This window comes from Equus caballus, chromosome 7 (genome assembly GCF_041296265.1).
Source record: "Equus caballus isolate H_3958 breed thoroughbred chromosome 7, TB-T2T, whole genome shotgun sequence".
In the NCBI taxonomy this organism is placed as follows: Eukaryota; Metazoa; Chordata; class Mammalia; order Perissodactyla; family Equidae; genus Equus; species Equus caballus.
In genome coordinates this window covers 29,738,003-29,762,728 of record NC_091690.1, presented here as the reverse complement: position 1 = coordinate 29,762,728, position 24,726 = coordinate 29,738,003, and the positions used below count along the sequence as shown (strand labels likewise).

General features: G+C 44.0%; 1 long non-coding RNA gene across 1 annotated transcript in view; it reads right to left on the bottom strand.

The window, feature by feature from the left end:
- Nucleotides 1-6,086: 6,086 nt before the first annotated feature.
- Nucleotides 6,087-24,726, bottom strand: part of LOC138925105 (uncharacterized) — a 52,726-nt gene continuing 34,086 nt past the window's right edge. The window contains exon 2 of the long non-coding RNA XR_011440812.1: nt 6,087-6,447. This is a non-coding gene — a long non-coding RNA (uncharacterized lncRNA). The remainder of the gene's footprint in view (nt 6,448-24,726) is intronic.

The following is a 24,726-nucleotide window of genomic DNA, read 5'->3' as shown; positions in this document are numbered from 1 at the left end:
GTCTCATCTCTGCCATGCTCTATGTATCTTCCATCCTCTCTCCCATGAAGAAAAACATAGGTAGACCCATTCCATGGGCTGATCTTGGCGTATATCTTTTCACCTTTTCCATCACAAAGGAAAGATTTTCTCCCCAGCTCCAGTTGAATGCCATAAAGACTCTGATTAGCCCAGTCTGAGTTTTGTGCCCAGCCAAATGGTCGAGGAAAGAGGGAGAAGACAAAGAATTAGGGTTGATAGTCCCTATTAGAAACATATGCATGGATGAAGGAAGAGCTCTTCTTCACTCTCCCACAAAAGGTGCGGGGCTTTGACCAACAGACTAGGGAGAAATGAGGCACAGGGCAGAAACAACCAACATCAACTAAACGTGGTTAGCCTTGGATAGGAACAGAATCACCTCTTCTCACACCAGGATGGGTGTGAATGTATATACGTGTGTGTGTGTGTGTATACATATATATATATAAATAATTATATATGTATTTATATATGTATAATGTTTTATATATGTACATATATATTATATATGTAATGTATGTACGTGTATATGTATACACACATGCATACATGAATATAGTTATAAAGTCACAGAGGTATGTCACAGGCTGGGTACACTGAAAACAGATGCTGAGACAGTTTGGTTTGCAAGATGGTTACTGGGAATCAACACCTGTGAAAGGAAGGGAGAAGCCATATTTGGCAGAAGGGAAAGTAAAACTGCAATGCAGACCTCCATCAACCCAGGGGAGAGCTCTGGGGTGAGTGTCACTACTCAGAGTTGTTTTGTGTCGGGGAAAATGGCCAGATCAAAGTGCCTGGGCGTTTATACACCTGCATCGCTCAGTCGCTGGATGTGCGCTGCCCCAGGAAAGGCGTGATCTCAGGGGAGATGGTACTCTCTGCAGTTAAGGCAGACTTGGAAGATGCTGACAGCTGGAAGCTCTTCTCTGCATTCCCTATATCTGGGCAGTAATCCCTCCTCATAGAGGGATCTAGATGGTGCATCTCCAGTTTTACGTTACAAAAGTAGAAGAACGTGGAGCACATAGGATGTTTAGGGCTACTACTCTGTTTAGGTAAACTACTCTGTATGATACTACAATTGTGGATTCATATCATTATACATTTGGCCAAACCCATGGAATGTACAACACCAAGAGTGAACCCTAATGTAGACTATTGACTTTGGGTGATAATCATGTGTCAATGTAGGTTCATCAATTATAAAAAATTTATCACTCTGGTGGGGAAGGCTATTCGTATGTGGAAGCAGCAGGTATATGAGAAATTTCTGTAACTTCCTCTCAATTTTACTGTAATCCTAAAACTGCTCTAAAAAAATTGTCTGTTAATAATAATAATAAAAAAATAATTTGTAGCAAAAAAACCAGTCATAACCCAGGTCACAGAGCAGAGTGTGGTCCCTTCACTATCTCAGTGCCAGCATGGATGCAAGCCAAGCAAAGGGTATCTGGGCCAAGGTTAGCCACCAATGAGTCCATGGAAATTAATTTCCAATTCTAATATGGGTAGGAATAAGAAATTAAAAATGCAACAAATTCTTTGACACACCTCTCATCAAGAGGTAGAGTTTAATTCACTTTCCCTTGAATCAGGGCTGGCATATGACTATCTTGAGCTCTAGAGCCTGTCAGAAGTGATATTATGTTATTTTCAGGCCTAGCCTTTAAGAGAACTTGGTCTCTGGGAGCCCTGAGGTGTCAAACAAGAAGTCCAGTTACCCTGCTGGAGAGGTCACAGGGAGAGGCTCTGAGACTACTTGGATAGGAAGAGGAATCCAGTGGGGCCCAGCCCTCCAGCCATCCTCACGAAGGTGCCAGGCATGTGAGTGAAGCTGGCTTGGACTCTTCAGGCCGGTCCCCAGCTGAATGCCACCAAGTGACAAAGTTGATACCAGTTAGCCAAGCCCTGTCTGAATATCTGGGAAAATTGGATGATGTGATAAAATGGAGTTTTTTAAAGCCTCTAATTTTTGAGGGGCAAGGGAGTAGGCAAAAGCAGAGCCGAGGACATGGCAAGTTCTGGAAACAGTCAACAGAAGACTGAAGAGTCAAAATGCAAAGACAGCCCAAGAGGGAGGATCAGGGATGAACAGAGACTAATAAATAAGCAAGTTGGTGAGGGGATCAGAAAGCACATGTGACGGATCTGATTTGACTTGTGCTGAGATAGCCACTGCTGGCTTCCACGCTCCTAGTGAAGTAGAAATGAGATAGTCTGCTGATGCTAATAGCTGGGAGAAAATAAGACTGTGGCTTGGAGAACGTGAAGAAACTTTGGAAAAATGTGGAGCAACGATACCAGGAAAAATGCAAGATATGAATAACAAGGTCACCAGGAAGGGCCTACTGAAGTCAGATGGGGTGGATGTGTGTTAGTCTACACCGTCAGCATTCTGAGACCCTCTCACATGATGCTGTGCCATTGAGGAGCAGAATTGGGGTTGACTCTATTGTGTATACTACAGCAGTTCCAGGGGTAAGGACATCAAGGGGTTAATGAGGGATGCAGGGACGATGACCTGGAGGCAGTAAAATGGGTGAATGAGAAGCCTGAGGAGTTGGCGTCTTGATGGGTAAATATCAGAATCTTAGGGAATGGTTGTGAGTAACAGTTCGGTCATCATTTATTCATTCAACAAATACTTACTGAGTATCTACTATGTGCCAGGTATCATTCAAATCTGCTCATTTTCTCTGCCTGAGAGTGAGCAAGACTAGGATGAGAAAATGAAGTTAAGTCCACTTAAGAGAAGTTGAAACTAATGGACAATAGGATCTTCTGCATCATCCACAGGATTGAATTATGTTTCCATTGCCGTTAAGAATAAAAGGTTTACCATTTCCTAATTACTTAAACATATTGTAAAAGAAATGCATGTAAGGGCCCTGTATGTTTCCAAGTATAGGCTGGCCTCTGAAATATATCATATTCAGAAGTATTTTAAATAATTTTTAAATGGTCCAGCCCTGTATAGACCATATAGAAAAACTGACTTCTGACCCCTGCTGTATAATCTGAATAAACAACTTAACTTTTCTGCACTTCTATTTAATTATCTATGGCAGATAATGATCCTGACCATTCCTATCCCGAGCACTCATTAATTCCAGTCATTCTGTAAACATTTACTGAATACCCTACTATGTGCCAGACGTTGGGCTGGGCACACTAGAAACAGTGGTTATTAACTCATGTCGCTTATCTTCAAGAAAACCTTGGTTTAGCATGGGAGACAGGCCCATCATCGGTTAACCACAATAAATGTGCCAAGTGTGAGGAGTATGAGCATGCACTGTTCATAGTATGTGTTCAACTAGTTAGCCGCATTGTCCTATTATAGCAGAGCGGGAAGAGAAGTCACGTTAATTGAAGTCCTGCTATTTGCTGTTATACTTTATATATGCCGCCTCACTTATTCCTCACTAGCATTCTACAAAGTGGGCATTGCTTGCCCCATGCTCTGTGTCTCAAAGAAGAAAATAACTTGCCCAGGGATAGGTATGGCTGGACTAGGATCTCTCTCTCCAAAGCCTGTGCTATTTTCACAATACCATGAAGCCTCCTGGAGTACTACATTTATCTGTTTATGTTTGCCTCTCAGAATAGGTTGTACTCATTTTAAGGGTAAGACTCTTGCCTGACTCATATGTTTTCCTCCTGTGCCAAATATATAGTAGCTAGTCAACAAATGTACATTTCTTAACCAAAAAGAAGTACAAGTTTAACAAAAAGATGTTCCCTAGAAGTACATAAGTTATTATTTATAAGAAAAAAGTGATTGAAATAGTGAATGTATGAAAGAATAAATTAATGCATGAATGAAAGCCAAATGTGCTCTTGCCTCAGGGCATTTGCATTTGCTTCTCCCCCTGCCCACCCCCCCCACCTGGAATGGTTTTCCCCAAGTTGTCACATGGCTTGATCCCTCAACACTTCCTCCAGTTCTTAGCTCAAATGTCTCCTTATCAGTATGACCATCACTGGCCACCCTATATAAATAGCAGCCACCCCTCCAGCTGTCACCTCAATATCCTTACCCTGCTCCATTTTTTTCACAGCACTTCCACCACCTGACATATTATATACTGTCAGTTCATTCATCCTGTCTCTCCCACTAGTACACAGACTCCACGTGAGCAGGAGCCTTTTCCGTATCGTGACTGCAGCATCCCAGTGTTGCAGGTGCTCAATTAATATCTGCTGAATGAATGAACTTGGCTATTAAATATAGTCAAGGAAATCAAATTCCTTGCAACTTTTTCTCTTGTTTTTGCCTGAAAAAGCAAATCATTTTATCGACCCTTTAAATGGTGCTGGGTTCCCAAAGTATAATATTTTTATGGAAAAAGCTATAAGACTGTTTTTTCTTTTCTTTTTCCTTTTATGTCTTTGTGCGTGTGCACACATAATGAGGATTTGTTAGGCTGTGTTGCCACTTTTCCCGTCTGCAGAAGCTGGAGATAAAACATGGTGGCGTCCATTCTCTCCTCAGCGAATGAACTTTCCACTCCCTGAAAGGAAGGTGTTTCGATTCTCTCTCCACCTCTACTTTGCTCCTCCTGACAACTCCATGAGGGTGGTGGTTCAGATGTCAAGTGAAATATTGTTTCAGCCACTGTGAGATTGGAAGAGGGAAAAGAAGAAACTCTGAAGGCTAATGTTTATTTGAAAATAGGACAACAGAGGGGCAAACAGCTCAGTTCAGGTTTTCCCCGTCTCTCCTGCAGATAGCTCACAATCAAACACTTTCACCAAAAAGGAACGCCATTCTCTCTCCGTTGCAGGCTTCTTTTTTTGTTTTAGATAATTAGGGAAAGTGCTCATTTCAAGATAGCGTTGAAGTATAATACTATAATAATATTCACTGCAATGGAATTTTACCTTTATGATAATATTATCTACGATGGCAACCAATCTCATTCTCCAATTCTCTGTGTCTCTAATTACTTGAAGAAACATCCTAACATTGTGATATTGGAGGGCAGGTCCTATGTGACTAGGATGTTAACAGACTTTAATGCAGAACCTTTGGGATTAAAATAAACTATAAGCTACTGAGCTCATACTCAGAGCTGAAATAGTAATACTTCGGATGACTCTCCACATTTCTCACTTTATAGTCACCACCCTCTGTGTTAGGAATAAGTCAGAAGTGGAATTTTCCCAAAATTGCAGGTGAGAGTCCAAGAAGGTCAACAATATCTTATGGTGACACAGTTGGAGAAGATATAGGCAAAACAAAAGCCCAGGGCTTTTGGCTCCTATGACCGCCTCTGCTTCCTCTGAATAGCCCAGAAAAATAGGAACTGTGCTGTGGACCACAGCCTTCCTGTTCGGATCTCCAAGTCAAGAACATGTCACAGTTTGGATCGTATCAAAAAAAGTAAGAGGCCACCCCAGTGGCCTAGTGGTTAAGCTCAGGGTGCTCTGCCTCAGTAGCCTGGGGTCAGTTCCCTGGCTGTGGACCTACACCGCTCTGTTAGCGGCCATGCTGTGCTGGCAGCCCGCATACTGAAAAATAGAGGAAGATCGGCATGGATGTTAGCTCAGGGCAAATCTTCCTCAGCCAAAAAAAAAAAAAAAAAAAGCAAAGATTTGTGAAGGTAGTTCATGCTGAGAGCAAAAGGGGAATTTGTGCCCCTAGAAACCCAACCCGGGCTGGTGATTATTGGGGAGAAAACCCTGGATCCTATACTGAACAGAGGGAAGCAGAAGTCCCCAAGTGAGTCTGCTGGAGCAGACTGACTTCCGGTCTGGCCATGCATTCACTCTGAAACCCTCATGGATTCAGCAATAAATCATTGTTTCCCTTCTTGAATTCCCTTTCTACAAGGAGGAGAGTTATTTACTTTAGATTAATAGTTCCTGAAAATATTCATATGGGTGCATTTTTTTGTCATCTCTCTCCCCTCTTTCTCTCCCTTCCCTCTTTTCCTTTCCGTTTTTCTCCAGTCACCCTCTTTTCCTCTATTTTGCCCTCTCTTTATCATAAGCTTTTAAATCCTCAGTCTTGCTTAGGGTATTGGTTTTGTATTGCTACATTAAAAATCACCACAAAATTAGCATCCTAAAAAGACACAAATTTATTATCTCGCAGTTGCTGTAGGTCGGACATCTGGGGCGGGCAGAGCTGGATTCTCTGCTCAGGGTCTCACTGGGCTCAAACCAAGATACCAGCTGGGGCTGCAGTGCCTCTCTGGGTCCTCTTCCAAGATCACTGGCTGTTGGCAGAATTCGTGTCCTTGAGGTTGTAGGACAGAGATGCCCATTTTCTTGAAAGCTGTCAGCCGGGGCCTGTTCTCCATTCCCAGAGGCTACTGACGGTTCCTTGCCATGTGCCCCCACAAGCCATTCACAACATGGTGCTTGCTTTGTTCTGGAGAAGCTGGATTCTGTCTTTCTGACTTTCTCTTCTGCAACCTGCTGGAAAAACTCTGCTTTTAAAAGGGGCCAATGTGAATAGGTCATCACTATGCCATTTAGCATAACCTCATCATTGGGGTAAAATCCATGTATTCACAGTCCTGGGGATTATTCAGGGCATAAACACAAGGGATGTGGGAAATCCTGGGGGCATCCTAGAATTCTGCCTACCACACTTAGCAACAGCATACTCCATATGTGTGGCATGTAGTATGTACAAAAAATTTTTCTTTTTCTTTCCGAGAGATGACTCTGCCCTCCTACTTGAAACACTCTCCGTTTGTCCTCTGAAAAGACACTGTTTCTTTAGTCTTGTCTAACTCTCTGGCTACTTCTCTGTGAGCGCTTGTGTTGGTTCCTCCTCATCCCCTGACCTTTAATGCTGGAGTTCCCCAGGACTCCAATCTCATCTCCCTATCTAAAGCGTTCCCTAGAGAATTCATCCCATCCCAGGGTTCGAAATACCGTCTGTATATGATGGCTCCCTAATTTATCTGAGTAGCGCAGACCACTCTTCTGGATTCCTGATTCACATGCCCAATTGCTTCCTCAACATCTCCGCTTGCTGTCCAATAGGAATACCAGACTTAACATTTCTAAAAATAAACTTGATTCTGATCCTTCCTCACACTGTTTATCTCCAAGTCCTCCTCATCCTACTAACTGGCATTGCTTCCGTCTTCTTTAACTCCTCTTTCTCTCATATACCTCCAACCCAATCCATCAGCAAAGTTCCTTGGCTCTACCTTCAAAATATGTGCAGAATCTGGCAATTGCCCACCGCCACTGCCAACAAGCTACCTTGCCTGGATTTTTGAAGTAGACACCTAACTACCCTATTTATTTCCATCTTTAGTCTCCCCTCTGCTGTTTCAATCTATTCTTCACACAGCAGCTAGAGTGATCCCTTTAAAACATCAAATATATCATGCCACTCCTCTGCTGAAAATGTACCAATGGCTTCCCATCTCACGCAGAAAAAATACCAATGTCTTCACTTCAGGATCTGCCCCCCAGGCCCCTTCATTCCCTGTCACATTGCTCATCCCTCACTCCACTTCTCCATGATACCCTCCCCAATGCCCCTTATACACAGCTAGTACGTTCTTTCCAAAGGGACTTCACACTTGCTCTCTGCACCGCTCTTCTTCCAGGCATCTCCCACGCTGACTTTCTCACTCTTTTCTTCTCTGCTCAAATCATAATATCAGTGAGAATTTCCCTGACAACCTTATATACAAGAACCCTACCCTTGGGACTCTCTGTCTCGTGTACCCTGTTTTATTTTATTCATGGCACTAACACCTCCTGAAATATGAAGTAATATATTGTATGTGTCTATTTCCCATCACCCTATTAAAATGTAAGCTCCATGGTGGAAGGGACTTTGTCAGTTCACTGCTGTGGCTCAGAGCCTTAGTTAGTAGTATCAGGAACGTTAAGAAGAATTCAATGAACATTTGCCAAATGAGTGAAAAATGTCCAATCACTTACCCATCAGAGAACATAGATTTTCTCTGCATGGTATTTTTTTTTAAACTATTTATTTATTTATTTTTTAGGAAGATTGGCCCTGAGCTAACATCTGCTGGCAATCCTCCTCTTTTTGCTGAGGAAGACTGGCCCTGAGCTAACATCCATGCCCATCCTCTTCTACTTTGTAGAACTAACATCCATGCCCATCCTCTTCTACTTTGTACGTAGGATGCCTATCACACCATGGCTTGCCAAGCGGTGCCATGTCTGCACCCGGATCCGAACCGGCGAACCCCAGGCCGCCAAAGCAGAATGTGCGCACTTAACCGCTGCGCCACCAGGCCGGCCCCTGCATGGTATTTTTTTTAGTAGAAAATACCATGGTGGAAAGAAGAAGGCTTAGGATAACCTCATAACTCTCTTTAGAGAATGAACACATTCAACCCTTACCACATCAGGGTGAGAACAAAGGAAGGCCTTCATGGAAGAAGGATATTCCGCTGAGCTATATATTTTCTTTCATCTCAATGGCTAGAGGGTAAGTTTGGGTCAAGTGTAGTCAGCCTCGATGGAAACCAGAAGATGTTTGCTTCCCTCCTCTTCTTTCCACAAGCCAAACTAGAGTCCCACCTCCACGTCTTGGCTCCTATGTCTCTCCACCTGGCCCGCCCTCACCTCAGCTTCTCAAAATCCTAACCATCCTTCAAGACCGATCTGAGACGCCATCTTCATCATCAACTATTTCTTGATTCCCCCACATCACGTGTGACCACTTCTGCCCAGGGCCTCCCCCAGCATCCAATCTTAAATGGCAACCACTGTGACTGGCTTACCCCTTCCTCCTCCCACACTTCCCAAGCTTAGCGGGTACAGTGTTGTATGATTTATCTGTCCTCTGTGGCACTTAGCACTATGTCTTACTAGAGAAGATGCTCATTTTATGTTTGTGGGATGAGATTGGATTGATTCAAATTATTGCACTTAATTTGCGAAACTAGGCATTTAGCTAGTGGACTGTTTTATCACACTTTCAGGCCTTAGGAACTAAGCAACAGTAGCCTGAGCCTCTGGCAGTTGGCTCAATGGCCTGAGACTATAGTCACCTGTCAAGCTTGCTGGGAGGGAGCTCCCAACCAAAGAAACTTCTATGATTTTTGACAAATATAAGGGACAGTCAAGAATGGTCAGGGGGAAAATAATCCTCTTTGTAAGTGCGTTAAACTCTCTACCTATTTTCCATTTCATGCTCACTAGCTATATTCCAAAATAAAAACGTAATTTTTAAATCTTTATGAAAAGCAAGCTCTTTTCTATTCAAGTGGAATAACACAATTCCTCCTGCGCTGCCCACGGGCCCTGCTAATGCTTCCAGGGAAGTGTAGCAAAGGGCTACTTTCCTTTCCAGCCTTTGATTTGTTCTTTCTGCATCTTGTAATTTCCATCCACACCGGAGAGCCAAGTGCTGTGTGGAGCTAATTAAACACTATAATTATCCATGAGCTGTGGCCCAGAAGCAGAGAGAAAATCTAACACATGTCTGATTGTAATATCAGGTAAATACTCAAGATGTGTGACTGGCGAAATGCAAAATATTCTATTCATTTAATATTCTTGATGAATAGTGAATTAGTCTAATCACATTAGCTATTCTATTCATTTATTAGGTAAGAGTGATTAGAAGTGAATAGCTGCAGAAAAAAACCCTCTCAAGTTGCAAAAATTAGACTTCTATAGTTTTATTATGTTTATTTTCAGCTGAGGGTAATTGTCTGTAGCTTTCTCTGAGACTAGGCTACACCCCTCCCCTATCTTTGCCCCTTGAAAAACTGAGTGCTGGTTACAAGTGTAGAGAGAGCAGATAAAACAATGCAGATCTGGCATGCAAATGCTCGTATAGATTGTATAAACACATAAAAATATTGCATACAAACATTGCACTTACAAGGACATAACCATACTATTTTTTCTCTTTTTTTATTGAGGTATAATTTACATGCAATGAAATACATAAATCTTAAGTGTACACTTCAATGAATTTTTACCTATATATATGCTGTGTAATTACCACACAGTTCAAGATAACACGTTTCCTAGAAAGTTTTCCTTGTGCCCTCCCAGTCAATATCCACCCCTTCCCACTGTTCTAACTTCTATCGCCATTCATTGGGTTAGCCAGTTCCTAACTTCATACAAATGGAGTCCTACAGTCCCATATTAAATTTTAAAGAACAGTATATAGTTGCTTTAATACAGAAGAGCAAAACAAAGGGGAAGTCCACAATCCCATGACAAAAAGAAAAAAGAAAAACTCTCGACATTAAAGCAATTAATAAAAGTAATACATACGTACCATTAGATGTTTCAGACATTACAGAAAAATATCTGGGAAAGCCCTCACTTCTTCAAAAGTTGTTCATTACTAAACAAACATTGCTGGATCTTCCCCACTGGCTGCTTCAGATCCTCCCTCCGTCCCTCTGCACCCTGCTCTGGGCCCCTGGAGGATGACCTTTGTGGGCTATGTCAGTGGCTCCCTGGCTCCCTCTTGTCCACTTGGGACTGCCAAAGGAGGCACTGGCCGTAGATGGGAGGGCAGCCGTGAGTCAGGCGGAGGCGCTCTCTCCATGTTGGGTTGTTGGAGATGGCTGCACCTCAGACAGCCCTATCCTAAAGCTAGCCACTCTCTCCAGGAGTAGGGCCGACACCTTCCCCTTGACTCTTCAGGCCTCTAATGGTCACAATTCCCAGCTTTGACTGCCCCTGGTGGCTTCAACACCTCTGGTTGCTTTTCCTTAATCCTTCCCACACCTTTGTAAATAGCCCCTTCATTAAACTCTCCTCAATTGCTCCATTTGAATGTGCTGCCTGTCTTCTGCTCCTGATTATCATCCATGTTAAGTTTTAAATAGACTTTATAGGAAATATCTTTGCAATCATCGTGTGCATAGACTGTAAACTGCTCCATGGGCGACAAACTGTTTCTAGAAGGTTTCTTTATTAGCCACCTCCTTCTAATCAAAGTACATTGACATCATCCACACCTCTAATTCATCCTGATCTTTAAGCACAGTAACAAATGATCCAAAGTCTGTAATATTCTATCTTGAAGCTTTTAAGTTACTTTTACTATTTGAACTTACTTTAGCTCTGTGTCCAAACCTCTCTTGTTGCAATTCAGACCTTGTATATACAGGTGCTTTGGAAAAGTCATTTACTTTTCTCAGCAAGCCTAGCACGTACAGAGCATAGACAAGAAGAGCTTTGTCAAAACTTCATATGGAGCAAGAAGAAGCTGGAAAGAGTAGTTCCACTGCTTGAAAACAGAGGTATAAGGCTGACATAAGACAGAGAAGGTCAAGGGGACCTCAGCATTTGTTGAGTCTGCTATGGGCCAGGCAATGTGTTAAACATTTAATAGACATTAATTCTCAAATTAGCCACATGAGGTTATGGTTTTGGTATAAATCACAGATAAGGAAACTGACAGCTCTGAAATTTAAATGCACTATCTATCTGGGTTCAAATTCCCAAATTTCTAGCTCTCCCATCAAGGAGACTGGCCTTCAGAACTGAGTGGGTGGAACCAACATTGCTATGGTGTAACTGAAGCCCAAGGAGAACAAGAAAATAGAAAACTAACTTATTTTAACGCCCAGATCCTTAAATCCAGACAAACTACATTGTGGAGTGTGAAGAAACTCAGATGTGCTGTCAGAGCACATCTTATTTAAAGAACTGTGGAAAGAACCAGAGATGTTTACCGTGAAATAGCAAAGACCTGAGAGGAAGGTACACAATAGCTCCCTAGGGACGAACTCATCTCTAGAGCTCCAGAGGATGGATTCAGAGCCAAGGGGTGGAGCTCACAGTGAATGGGGCTCTCCACCTGCCAACTTCACTTCATTCATTCACTTATTCAACAAATAATTATTGAGAACCTACCATGTGCCAAGCTTTATACTCAGTGCTAGTGAATACAACAGTGAACAAGAGACAAAGCTCCTGATGCCATAGGACTTACATTTTTGTGGGAATAGACAATAAGTCAATAAAAAAAGTCATACATAATACGTCAGGTGTTGATAAATGCTATGAAAAAAATAAAGCAGGGTAAGGAAACTATAAAGAGATGACGGAGGGTGCCCGCTTTTATATCGGGTGGTTAGGTTCACATCGCTGAGAAGTTCTCAGAAGAGAGGGAATGATTCATGTGGACATCTGGGAGAATTCATGTGGATATCCAGGAGGAAAATGTTCCAGTTGGATGGAACAGCATCTACAAAGGTCCTGAGGTGAATGCATATTTTACCATGTTTGAGGAATAGCAAGCAGACTGTGACTGAAGCCGGATGGATGATCACATCCAGGAGTAGATAAGAAAAGTGGTAGCAACTAAGCTTCCACCTTAATCTGCTGGAGACAGAGTGTGTAGGGCCTTGGGCCCTTGAAAGTACTTTACCTTTTACTTTGAGTAAGACAGGAAGCTATCAGAAGATTTTGAGAAGAGGAGAGATGTGATGTAACTAACGTTTTAAGAGGATCGCTCTGGATATTGTGTTGAGAACAAACTATAGTTGAGTGGAGGGGGAAGTAAGGAGATGGTTAGGAAGCTGTTAATCCACACAAGAGAGGATGGTGAATTGGACTAGACTCAGAGCGTCAACAGAAGTGGTGAGAAGTGGTTAGAGTCTCGATATATTTTGAAAGTAGAGGCTATAGCGTTTGCCGTTAGATTGGATGTAGGATGTGATAAAAATGATGTGTCAAAGATGATCCTGAGGTTTTAGAGATGAGTAAATTATAGAATGTAATTGCCATTTACTGAAATAAGAAAAACTTCAGAATAGCAGATTTCAGGGGAAAATCAAGAGTTTCTTTTTGGAATGATGAATTTTAGATGTCTGTTAGACATCCATGAAGACATGTTAAGTAAGCAGTTGGCTATATGAGTCTGGCTTTCAGGAGAGAGGGTCTAGATGGATATAACAGGGGAGTTATCAGTGTATAGATGGTATTTAAAACCACAGGAGTAGATAAATCGTTCCTTCCCTCTCCAAAGTGTGTGTAAATTGAGAACTGAGCCCTGTGGCACTCAAAAATTTGGAGGTCAGGAAGATGAAGAGGAATGACACAAGAAAGATCGAAGAGGACATGCCAGTGAGGTGGGGAGAACCGAGGGAGTGGTGGCCCAGGGACTAGTCAAGAAAGTCCTTCAAGGTGAAGATGTGATCAACTGTGGCTAATGTTGCTGATAGACCAAGCAAGATGGTGACTAAGAATCAACTGTAACTTCTGGCAAATGTGAAGGTCTTTTGTGAGCTCAACTAGAGCTGCAGGGGAGTAGCGGGAATGAAGACTCAACTGGAGTGGGTTCAAGCAGAACAGAAGGAGAGATTATGGAGACAGAATGTAGAAACAACTCTGCCAGTGAGTTTCACTGTGAAGAAGAGGACAGGAATGGGGTAGTAACTGTATGGGGCTGTAGGGTGAAGGAAGATGGTTTGGATTGGTTGGTTGGTTTGTTGTTAATTGGTTGGTTGGTTTAAGGATGGGAACTATTCCATCATGTTTTCAGGCTGACAGGAATGATTCAGTGGAGTAGGGCTATATGTTGATATAGGAGACAGAAGGAGAATTGCTGAAGGTATGTTCTTCAGTAGGGTAGAGGACAAGAGTTCTAGCACACAAGTAGGAGGGTTTCCTTAGAGCCAATCAGAGTAGTTCTTATCTTGTTTACTTTCTATTTTGCAGTTCCACAGAGAATTTCATTAGGGGAATCATGAGTGTTTTACTGCTAATATTTAAAAAAATAATTGATAACTATTTGCTTTATGTATCCCTCACACGTTCCTATGAGTCACTTTACCCCCATTTTAATAACGCCCTCTTTAATAAGGAAGGCTCATAAAAGTTATATGACTTCATCAGTTTCTCAAAGCTAAATAAAAAACAGGTCACAAACTAGGTCTGGCTGATTCCAAAGACCATAAATGTTCCACGACATCAGAGCCTAGAATTCCCCCAGAGGGCCCACCAGCTAATGAGAAGGGGAGAGCATCCTCTTAGGATGCCAGCCAGAAAAAAGCACAACTAACATGAACCTAAAGAATCCCACATACAAGCGTTGAGGAGCCAAGAGTAAGTTACGTGCCTGGACCCTTTGCAGTGAGGCCTTTGGGGAAGATGTGGTTTGTTTGATAGACTTTAAAAGCAGAGCGTGATGAGGGCATCAGGATTTGACAATGTTATGGGAAGGTCCTGGGAAGAGCCGGACTCCGAAGCACGGCTGATTCAACCCGTGTGGACGAGAAGGAGCAAATGTTTCCACCTGAGCTGAACGTGCAGGGGCAGAGAAAAGCATGGTGAGGTTTCTTTGGATTTCTGGTCACTTCAAAGAACATTTATTAAGGTCCCATCATATGCACAGCACAGGGTTTCACCCTCAGGAAATACAGAGGAGTGGTCATCCTCCCAGAAGTTACTTACACAGTGCGCAATTTGAATTCAGTGTAAGATTTCTAAACACCTGGGTGAGTCAGGGTTCTCCAGAGAAACAGAATCAATAATACATAGATATAGATACAGATGATATAGATACAGACATAGATATTTATTTGTTTATTTTTACTTAAAGAGATTTATTTCAAGGTATTGTAGGAGCTGGCAAGTCTGGAATGTGTAGGGCAGGCCAGCAGGCTGGAAACTCAGGCAGAAGTTGATGCTGCCGTCTTGAGGCAGAATATTTTTCTTTTCTGGGAAACCTCAGTTTTTGCTCTTCAGACCTTCAACTGATTGGATGAGGCCCACCCACATTATTCAGGGTAATCTACTTAGTCAATCAACTGTGGCTGTTAACCACATTTTCAAAACAGCATCATGTCAATCCCTGGATTAGTGTTTGATTAAATAACTGGGACTCTAGCCTAACCAAGCTGACACATACCACTGACCATCATGGCATCCTAGTAGTTCCCAGATTTATTCCATACAAGCCAAAAACAGGTACGTTATTTTAGAGACACTTGCCTTTTAGAATTGCTATTTTCTGATTCGATTTTAAGCTGTAGACCAGTGAGAGGCCAGAAGAGGAGCTGTCTCTGAGCCATTGTACTGTTAAGAATGGTTTATAAAGGTTCTAATTCATTGTAATTAATTTTTATTGTGCAGAGGCAGAAGGCTGGCAGAGTGAAAGGGGGTAATTTCACCAGTCAAAACAACAAATAAGTAAATACAAATAGTCCCCAACTTCCTGAGAACAGATCACCATCTCCAGGTCCCGCCTCTCCCAGTGAGACGCAGACCCCAGCCCTGCTGCCCTCACAGCAGCCTGGCTCTTGGCTGCCCCTTCCCACCAGTCTTCCAGGAAGCTAACCTGGGTTCCAGTGCCCCCAGCCCCGATATCCCCCTTCCTCCCCAACATGAGACAACCTTAGGGTCCTTGTCAATCAGACGGAGTGTAGATTTAGGGTGTTGAAACAGTACCCCCCAAAAGGTGAGGAAGTCGCCACCGCCACCGGGCAGGCTGGGGAAAGACGCCCTCGTTGGTTTGCTAGTTGCAAACAATGAAACGTCTGCACGGGGTTCTTTGTTCAGCCCCACACTCGGAGCCCTGGTGAGCTGAACAGTGCGGGCACGTGTGCCGGATATTAAGTCTCATTTCAAAGCCACTGCTGTGGCAGAATGACGTGGGAGCCGGCTGGGCGCAGGGAGTGGGAGGCTGGGAACCGCTCTGAGCATCTGTATAGAGGGGTGGGAGAGCAGAGATGACAAGTTCCTGTGCTGTGGGGGCATTTTCTTTTTCAAAGGGCAAGGGAGGAAAGGGAGACTGACTTTCTCTAGCAGGAAACCCTGTGTTGGGGTTTCAGGAGAGTCTTGAGTAATGACCAGTGTAGGTTTCTCATGGAGGACTCATTTATCTGGGTGCCAGTGGGTGAGCCTGGCTTCCCAAGCTTGAAAATTTAGATTTATTGGGTGCCAGAAATTGGACTGGACATCATTTAATAGGCCCATGCACCATGAAGGTGAGGGTGGGGGAATAAGAGTCAAGAGGGCAGAGTGGATGGGGAGGGGACACAGTGTGAAGAAAAACAGCAAAATCTGATTAGCGCCATAAAATTCTAGTTGGAGAAACTGTTGGTTTAGGAACAGACCCGAGATCAGATAAACCTGTGGGAAGAGAGAGATGGAGGACAGTAAACAATTAGTCTCTCTGAAGGGGCTTGCTGGGGAAAGAGAGAGAGAGAAAGGGAGGGAGGGTGGGAGACAGAGAGGGTGGGAGGGTGGGAGAGAGAGGGAGAGAGAGAGGGAGGGAGAGAGGGAGGGAGAGAGAGAGAGGGATGCCACAGGCTCCTGAGGTCTGCACAAGACAAACCTGCTGTGAGAAGAGGTGGATCGATAAAAAAGCCATTTGCTGGGTTACGAAAAAAAATACATATATCTTGTTCAGCCTCTTGCTCTGAAACAGAAGAAAAGCTTTGGGATTTATGGAATGTGAATTTACATAGAGAGGCCCTGGAATGTATAAATACTCAGCCAACTTCTTCTGTGAAGAGAAAGGCTGAGGGAGGCACGATTACAGGAGGGAAAGAGCAGAGGGAAGTGAAATTCGAACCCTGGGCTCTGTGTCTCATTCCCCAAGTGAACACGGGAATTCACACCCCTTCTGGTGCTTCAATTTCCTCATCGTTTTTATCTATTTTCTCCCTTGGGCTAGGGGAAGCAGTGTAGAAACTACATCGCAGGCTTTGAGACATTTAAGCAAAAAATTGTAATGCGACACAGCTGATCTGAATCTCTCTTCACAAGCATTGATGTTCATTCAATATTTATGGTGTTTCTTCTCCGTACAAGGCACTGCATTAGATTCATAGGTGTAGAAGTACGTGGAAGGCTCTTCATTAGTTCATTCATTCACTCAACAAATATCTGGGAGTTAAAAAGATGAATAAGATCATCACTTCCCTCCAAGTGCTCCCATCCTGTGGGGAGAGATGGACAAGTAACTCACATAGACGATTCTCGAGACATGAAGGAAGGCCAGCTGAATCAGACAGAAGAGTCATGGACGCCTTCCCAGAAGAGATGAACGACCACAGGCTGTGGTCCCCTGGAGCTCAGTGGTCTGCCGAAAACCACATTTCTCAGTCCACAACCCAGGTGTTTGGGCTCCGTGTCAGCACACGTGTAGGCATTTGGCAATGCCTGGATTTCTGGTGATTACGTCCAAATGCCCTACAGCCTTTGTAGAAAGGAGAGCATGCATGTACCCTGTAAATAATGCAAGCGTGTATCATGGAATAATTATTTTTATGAGCCATTCTTCTTTCGCCAGGACACAGATCATCAAAATTCTTTGCTATTTATTCTACACTAGTTTATTACTTTCCCTCAATTACATGGTGAAATATATATCTTTGCACATGGCCAAGGTGGTAGGCCCTGTGGCCCAAGGCAATTAGATAAGGCCTTAAAGAAATCAGACTGTGAACAAGGCAGAAGTTTAATAAAATTTGAAACCCACAGCTGTCAAGCTACATGAAGCCTCATGCGCACAAACAGGCAAACAACACGACAGAGCTGGTGAGTGTAAGAAGTGCTGGCAAAAACTTTGCATCACATTTTGGTGACAGGTTTAAAGACTATGTTGGGGTGTGTGTGTACATATCCATCCATCCATGTATATATGCATGCTTGTAATACGTATGGTGAATTTATATTGTACTTATATTAATGTAGGGATGTGCTAGAGGGAGGATAGCAAAATTGTGGAGGCAATGCTGCCTTTTAGCAGTCCTCAGGCTCTTGTTCTCTTCCCCTTTCCTTAGTCACCTTCTCAGACCACACAAACCCCCAGATAGCTCAGAGTCCTCAAGTCCTCACCTCCGTCTTCTGCCTGCCCACCCACCCCACCCCGCCCTGTGAAAGCTTCCTCTCTCATCCCAAACTCACACAAATGTCCTTCCCAAGGAATGTTTTTAAGCATAGCCTTAAGCTGAAAGGTAAGGTCCTGACTACGGTAGAACTTCAGGAATGAATTAGCAACAAGTCAAAGGTAGACGTGGGGACACGGGAAAACGGAGAGACCGTCCTGATCTGGGAAAGGTCACACACACGACGAGGAGTCTGAACATCAGGGGAGCTTCAGTTCTGCTTCTCACTCCATCGGCAAACTCTCTTGCATCCTCTTGCTTGGAGTCAGTCTCTTCCGTCTTCCAGAGCCCCTTGTCATCGTCTCAAATAGAGCACTTTCTGATTGCATACTCAACTCTTAGTTACTTGTTTCTGGCCATCTCACCCTCTAGACAGTGGGCTCCTCAAGAAGGGGACCGTGTCTTCCCAGGGCTAGCACAGTACCTGGCATGTATTAAGTGCCCCATGTTGAATGCTGCCCGATGAACTTACTCTGAGTCAATTTCTCACATGCAAAATGGAAGTTCGGCCACTTATCCATCAGTTTATTTACTCTCCATTTACTGGACAACCTGCTAGGTTGTGTTGTGGGAAACATACAGATGCATCGTCTAGTAGCTTACCTAAAATAGCATTCCCTGCCTGCCTCCCAGAACCACAAGGAAGAACAAAGAGACGGTGCTTATGAATGGGCTTTGGAGACTGTACACGCTCCCCGCGGTAGGGGATGATTCTTATTCTTACGTATTACCTGTGCCATGCCGATGCTGTGTTCTCTCCTGGCCCTGCAAGGGTTATTTTTGCAGATTCCCTTGGTCTCCCTTCTCTGTAGCTCCCAGCAGATGTATTAAGTGTAATCTTGGGCCCGTTCCAGGTTCCCTCTTTAAGACTCAGAATGTTCAATATTTCCTGCATGCAGCAGGCTGCTCTGGCCTGGCGTGATGCCAGGGACCCTGAAGGGTTCACTCCCCAAGCATCCCTGGAGTCCGGGCCCCAGCCCCAACTTGCCCAGGGTCTATGGTGCTTGCTTGGGAAGCAGGGACAAAGCCCCAGCAGAGGCTGCCACCGCAGCCACACCAGCTTGTATCTGAGATTACCTGCTCTCCGACTCGGAGCACCAGCTGAGGGAGGGCAGTCCCACTGCCAACTGCCCCTCTGCTTCCTGGAGCAGCCTGAGCCTGCAGGAGCTGGTGGGGCATCTGGGCGGCCCCGAGGCTCTGGCTTGGTTGGCAGTGGAATTAGTACTTTTAAGAGGTTTCCATGGGAAAATGAACAAACAGCAAGGAACTGAGCCCACTGGATGCTTGCTGAGCTAATATCACGGAGTTGACCCCACCTGCACTATGTGGGCCATGAGACCCCATCTGGTTGTGCAGGGCAAACCGCCTCCCTGTGACTGCTCCAGCCAGTGCCTCCTTCCTCTTACAGCAGCAGTGCAAATGGAAGCCATATCCCTCTCCAGACACCGATGGGGAAGCAAGGGATTCTAAGGGATCTTTGGGAGCACTTCCATTTGGACCCATCACCCCCTCCCCTCCCCTTCCCTCCCTCTTTTTGATTAATTTGCATAATCAGTTGTACAGGCTGAACACATGTGACACACTCTGGACTCATGTTTGCATTTAGACAGGAACCAGTTTTGTGCTTTCAAATGTGATCTTTTCCTGACTTTTTCCACCACCCTTTGTCTTTCTTTTCATTTACTCTCCCGTCCCCCGGCATTTCTTTTTGCTCCAACCCTCCCACATTGGGTGGATTACATGGCCGCCTGCAACCTCCCTCCGCCAAATATCCACCCTCTTCCCCTACCGCATCGAGTCAATCAAACAAGTGTATTCTGCAATAGAAAGGAAAGAACGAAGATTCACTGAGCTCCTACGAGGCGCCAGGCATGGTACATGAACAGAGAGTACTGAGAGACAAGCTCCCTGCACCCTTAGAGCTCACCTGGAGCCTGGGGGCCTAGGCTGGGGCTAAAGCACCTATCTAATGTACAGAAGGCATATCAGAAAGGTACAGGGTAAGGGTTACAACAGAGACCCTTGAAGAGCAGGAGATCCAAAGCCTAGCCAATGAGGAGATTCTCCTACAGAAGGTCACTGAAAGACAAACACCTTCCCTTGTGGAAAGAACTACAGTCCCAGGTATGAGTTCTTTTGTGCCTTTAAGTGATCTTTGTTAAGCTGTAACCTCTACTGAACTCAGTTTCCTCATTTATAAAGCAGGACAATCGGACCAAATAACTCCTAATGTCTCTCAGCTCTGAAACGCTTTGAATCTATGAATCCTTCACTGGTCTTTGCTTTGTGACCCGTAGCATGCTAAAACTGTGTTCAAATGGATAGTGGCTACAGGTATTACAGCTGTATTTTTATTTCAGGAGAGCCAACCCCTGACTTCTCGTCATAATGGTCTGCGTTTGGGGCTATAATGGTTTATAATCCTTCTTGGTATATATTCTGTGTCTGACTCCTAAAATGCAGGGCTCCTCTAAGCCTTCGAGTCCACATTATTTGGAAAGACAGACTGTTATTCAGTCTGTAGCCATCCTTACTGGAATCCCGTTCAGCCAGAGCTTGAGCTGCTTGAGCTAATGAGAGAGACCTTTTATCAAACCCTGGAGGTCAGCAGATGTGGGCTTTATGGGAAAAGTGAAAGAATGGGGGAAATTCCATCATGGTCATGAAAAGGCACTTACAGTAAACTCTGTTATCCATCAAGGGAGAGTAATAGGTTGTTCTGGGAGGTGGCAAATAGAGAGTCTTTATAGATGCCGCATGGATTTTCAATTTGCAAAGATTGAAAGGAACATGGAAATACACCAAAAAGTTGCTATAAATAAATTAATCCTCTTTGAGGATTCTATAAACCCTTTGCAGGGGCATTACTAGCACGTGAGAACTATCAGATTTAGAATATAATTGTAGCTATTTATTGCAAAAACAACAGGGTTCCTGTTTATCAATCCTGTTACTTATGAAAAAAAAATTACCAAACATGATTTGCGTTTCCTCTCCATCCCTGTTTCCAACGACTGTGCTGCTCCTGCTCCACGCTCTAGCCGCACGTGGCTATGACCATTTCTAGAAAGAGGCTCGGAGCTTCCCACTGCACACCTGTGCTCAGGAGTGCCTCTCCTCTGTCCAGAAGCCCTCCTCTCTCACTGCCCTGCTTCCCTACTTGCCAGCTCACTGCAGTCTCTTTCATGAAGCTGTCCATGAGACCCCCAAAAGATGTGACTCTTTTTTTCCCATTTCAGAGCTCCCACAACACTTTGTTCTTGTCTCCAGAAGGCATTTATCAATGCCATGTTCTTTGGACCACAGGAACATTTCTAGTCCTGGCCCTGTCCTTTAGAGGAAGTTGAACATATAATCTACCTGAAGATATTAATTTTCTCATTTGGCTTAAACCTCTTGATAGGAATAGAAACATGGGACCATTTATCAATTTTATTCAATTTTGAAAGTACACATGATAGTCTATATACTTATCCCTAAAAGTCTGTGAGCATCTTGAGGGCAGGACTATGTCTGAGCAATCTGTGTTTCTGTCGCCCAGCACAGAGCCTGGCATGGTGGGGAGCAATCAGTATTTGGTGAATTAAACCGAACATAACAAAAGGACAATGGCACACTAACACATTAGCAGAATGCTAGGAGTGTAAATGTTCACCAAACGTAAATCCTTCATTTTCAACTGAAAGAAAAAGAGCACCTTTTACACTGGAAAGAGAAATAGTGGCAGGCGCAATCATATTCTGAAGCTTAGGCAGTTTACTTTAGTAAAGAAGCATCACTAGTGTGTGATCTTTCAGAAGTTTGTTGACAAAGACCATTTTGTCATGTTGGCTCTTTACAGCTGCAGGTATAGATTCATTCATTCACTCATTCAACAAATATTACTGAGCGCCACCGTTATGCGCTAGGAGCTGTCAAAGTTTGGGGTTGCAGCAGTGGAAGAAGGTAAAGTTCTTAAACTCATGGGGGTTATATTGCAGAGGAGGAAACAGGACAAGAAAGTAAACAAATAACAAATGCAGTTCAGTGATGTAAAGAAAATAAATCAGGGTAATGATAACCAAAGGATGGGGGAGATCGGTATTTTAGGTAGGATGGATGATCAGGGAAGGCTGTTTTGGGGAGATGACTGTTTGACTTGAAGGAGGTAAGTGACCCATGTGAATATGTGAGGGGAAAGTATTCCAGGCAAAAAGAACAGCAAGTGCAAAGGCTCTGAGGAAGGCGAATACTGGGTATGTTTGAGGAAGAGAATAACAAGGAGAACAGTGTAGCAGGAGAGGACTGAACAGGGATGAGGTTGGGATAAGTGACAAGAGATGAACCCAGAGCCATAGCAGTGGGCCAGATGTAGGAACTGTAGGATATGGTAAGATTTGCATTTTACTCCAAGACGGATGCTTTTTGAGGATGTAGAGCTGCAGTGTGATGTGATCTAAACTACATTATAAAAGCATCACTCTAGCTGCTATGGTGAAAAGAGACTGGGAGATGGCAGAAGTGCTGGGCAAGTCTGGAGGCACTGGAGCCAGTTAGGAGGCTGTCGCCATAATCCGGGAGGCTGGTGGCTTGAACAAAGTCTTGAGTGGTGATGGTGGCAAGAACTGATGGAGTCCTGGACATATATGTGAGGGTAGAGCTACAGGCTTTGCTGAAGGATTGGATATGAAGTCTGAGAGAAGGAACTCCAAGCTTCTTAGCCTGATCAGTGAGAAGAATAGAGTTGCCATTTACTGAGATGGAATAGACTGTGGGAGTAGGTTTGGGGTGAGGGAGTTCAGTTTGGGATATGTTAATTTGAGGATACTTACAAGGAGAGATGTTAAGTAGGCAATTAGACATATGAGACTGGCGTTCAGGAAAGATGTTCAGGCTGGACATATAAATATATGAGTTGTCAGCAAATAGTATTTGTATTAGTCAGCTTGGGCTGCCATAATAAAATCTCACGGACTGGGTGGCTTAAACAACAGGAATTGATTTCTCATAGTACTGGAGGCTGGGAAGTCCAAAATCAAGGTGCCAACCAATTCGGTTCCCCAGTGAGGGCTCTATTCCTAGTTTGTAGACAGTCACCTTGTCTCTGTGTCCTCACATGGCAGAGGGAGAAGAAACAAGCTCTCTTGTGTCTGTTGTTACAAGGACACTAATCTCATCAGGAGAAGCCCACCCTCATGACCTCACCTAAACCTAATCACCTTCCAAAGGCCCTATCTCCAAATACCATCACATTGGGAGTTAGGAGTTCAGCATAGGAATTTTGGCCAGGACACAATTCAGTCCATAGCAGTATTTAAAACCATGAGACTAGTGCATAAAAGAGAAGAGAGAAGAGAGGAGGGTAGGGGAGGAGAGGAGAAGGGAAGAGAGGAGAGAAGAGGAGTGATGGGAGAAGATGAGGCAGGACCAGCAATGATCACAGAGGAGGAATGACCTTGGAAAGGAGGAGAAGAACCAGGGGAGTGTGACGTCTTGAGAGCCAAGTGAAGAAACCGTTTCAAAGAAGATAGATGATCACCTGGGCAAAATGCTGCTGACAGATCAAGTGGGATGGGAATGCAAACTGACCATGCATTTAGCAACTGACAAGTCACGGTGACCTGGACAAAAGCAATTTTCTGTCAAGCGATGGGGGTGAAATTCTGACCGTGGTGGATTCAAGAGAAAGTGAGATGGAGGAAACTGGAGCAACTGATATCAATCACTCTTTCAAGGCATTTCACCCTGAAGCAGAGCAGAGAAAGGCATGACAGTTTGAAAAATGCATAGACTTCCTTCTTTAGCTGAAGAACCACCTGGAGAGAACGCACTGCCTCCTGTGGGGGAAGAGTGCTCCAAAGGCTGGTTAGCACACTCAGAGGCATGCCTATGGCCCAGAACCTCTGGAAGCTGCTCCTCCATCTACCCAATAAAATCACAGAAGATCTAGCCTCCCTGGAAGACCCTAAGTTGGCAGTCCCTTATCGGCTAGAATGACTAAACACCAGCTACCACCATCTCTTCTCTTCCTGCTTGGGTCTGCAGGTACAACTGGGTCTGGCCACCAGCATGAAGACAACACCCTGTAGGTTTGTCAAAAAACCTACGGGAAATCTGAGATATGAAAAGGTCAGGAACCCAAAGCTGATTGGAAAATTACATTGCTCTGGCTAATGAGGATGGCGAAAAGAAAGGGGCAGCGGGGGGAGGACATGAAAATGGGAAGACAGTTATAAATGAGTCCCTAGCTCCCTAAATCCCAGAGTGCTCTAGCATCCTACGGCAATCTGGGAGAGTTCCAATTACCTCTTCTAAATCTGCCTCGAGTGATGCTGTGAACGCATATGCTTTGCTGACAAGCATTTCCCCACTGAGCCTGGGCCTGCTTAACAGCTACAACATGCTTCCTCTGCTTTTCAATTTGGCCTCTTGAACTGAGGCTTAAAAGTTGGCAGGAGGTGGCTCTTATACCGAAGTGAAACTTTGCTGTTTAGTTTAATTTCTCCCAACTACTTTTTATTGAGCACCTACTAGGGCTGGATACTCTGCTAGTTGGTACAAGGATACAACTGAAAAAAAAAGAATAGAACTTGCTTTGATGGAGCTCGCAGTCCGACTCAGTGGTTCTGAGCCAGGGGTGATTTTGCCCCTCAGGGGACATTTGACAATGTCTGGAGACATTTTTGATTGTCGTTATTAAGGGAAGGTGCTACTGGTATCTAGTAGGTAGAGGCTAGGAATGCTGCTAAACATTCTACAGTGCACAGGATGGTCTCTAACCACGAAGAATCATCTAATCTAAAAGGTCAACAGAGCCAAAATTGAGAAACTCTGATCTAAGGGATATGACAGCATATCTACAAATAACTCTAATACAAGACAGGCTGTGATA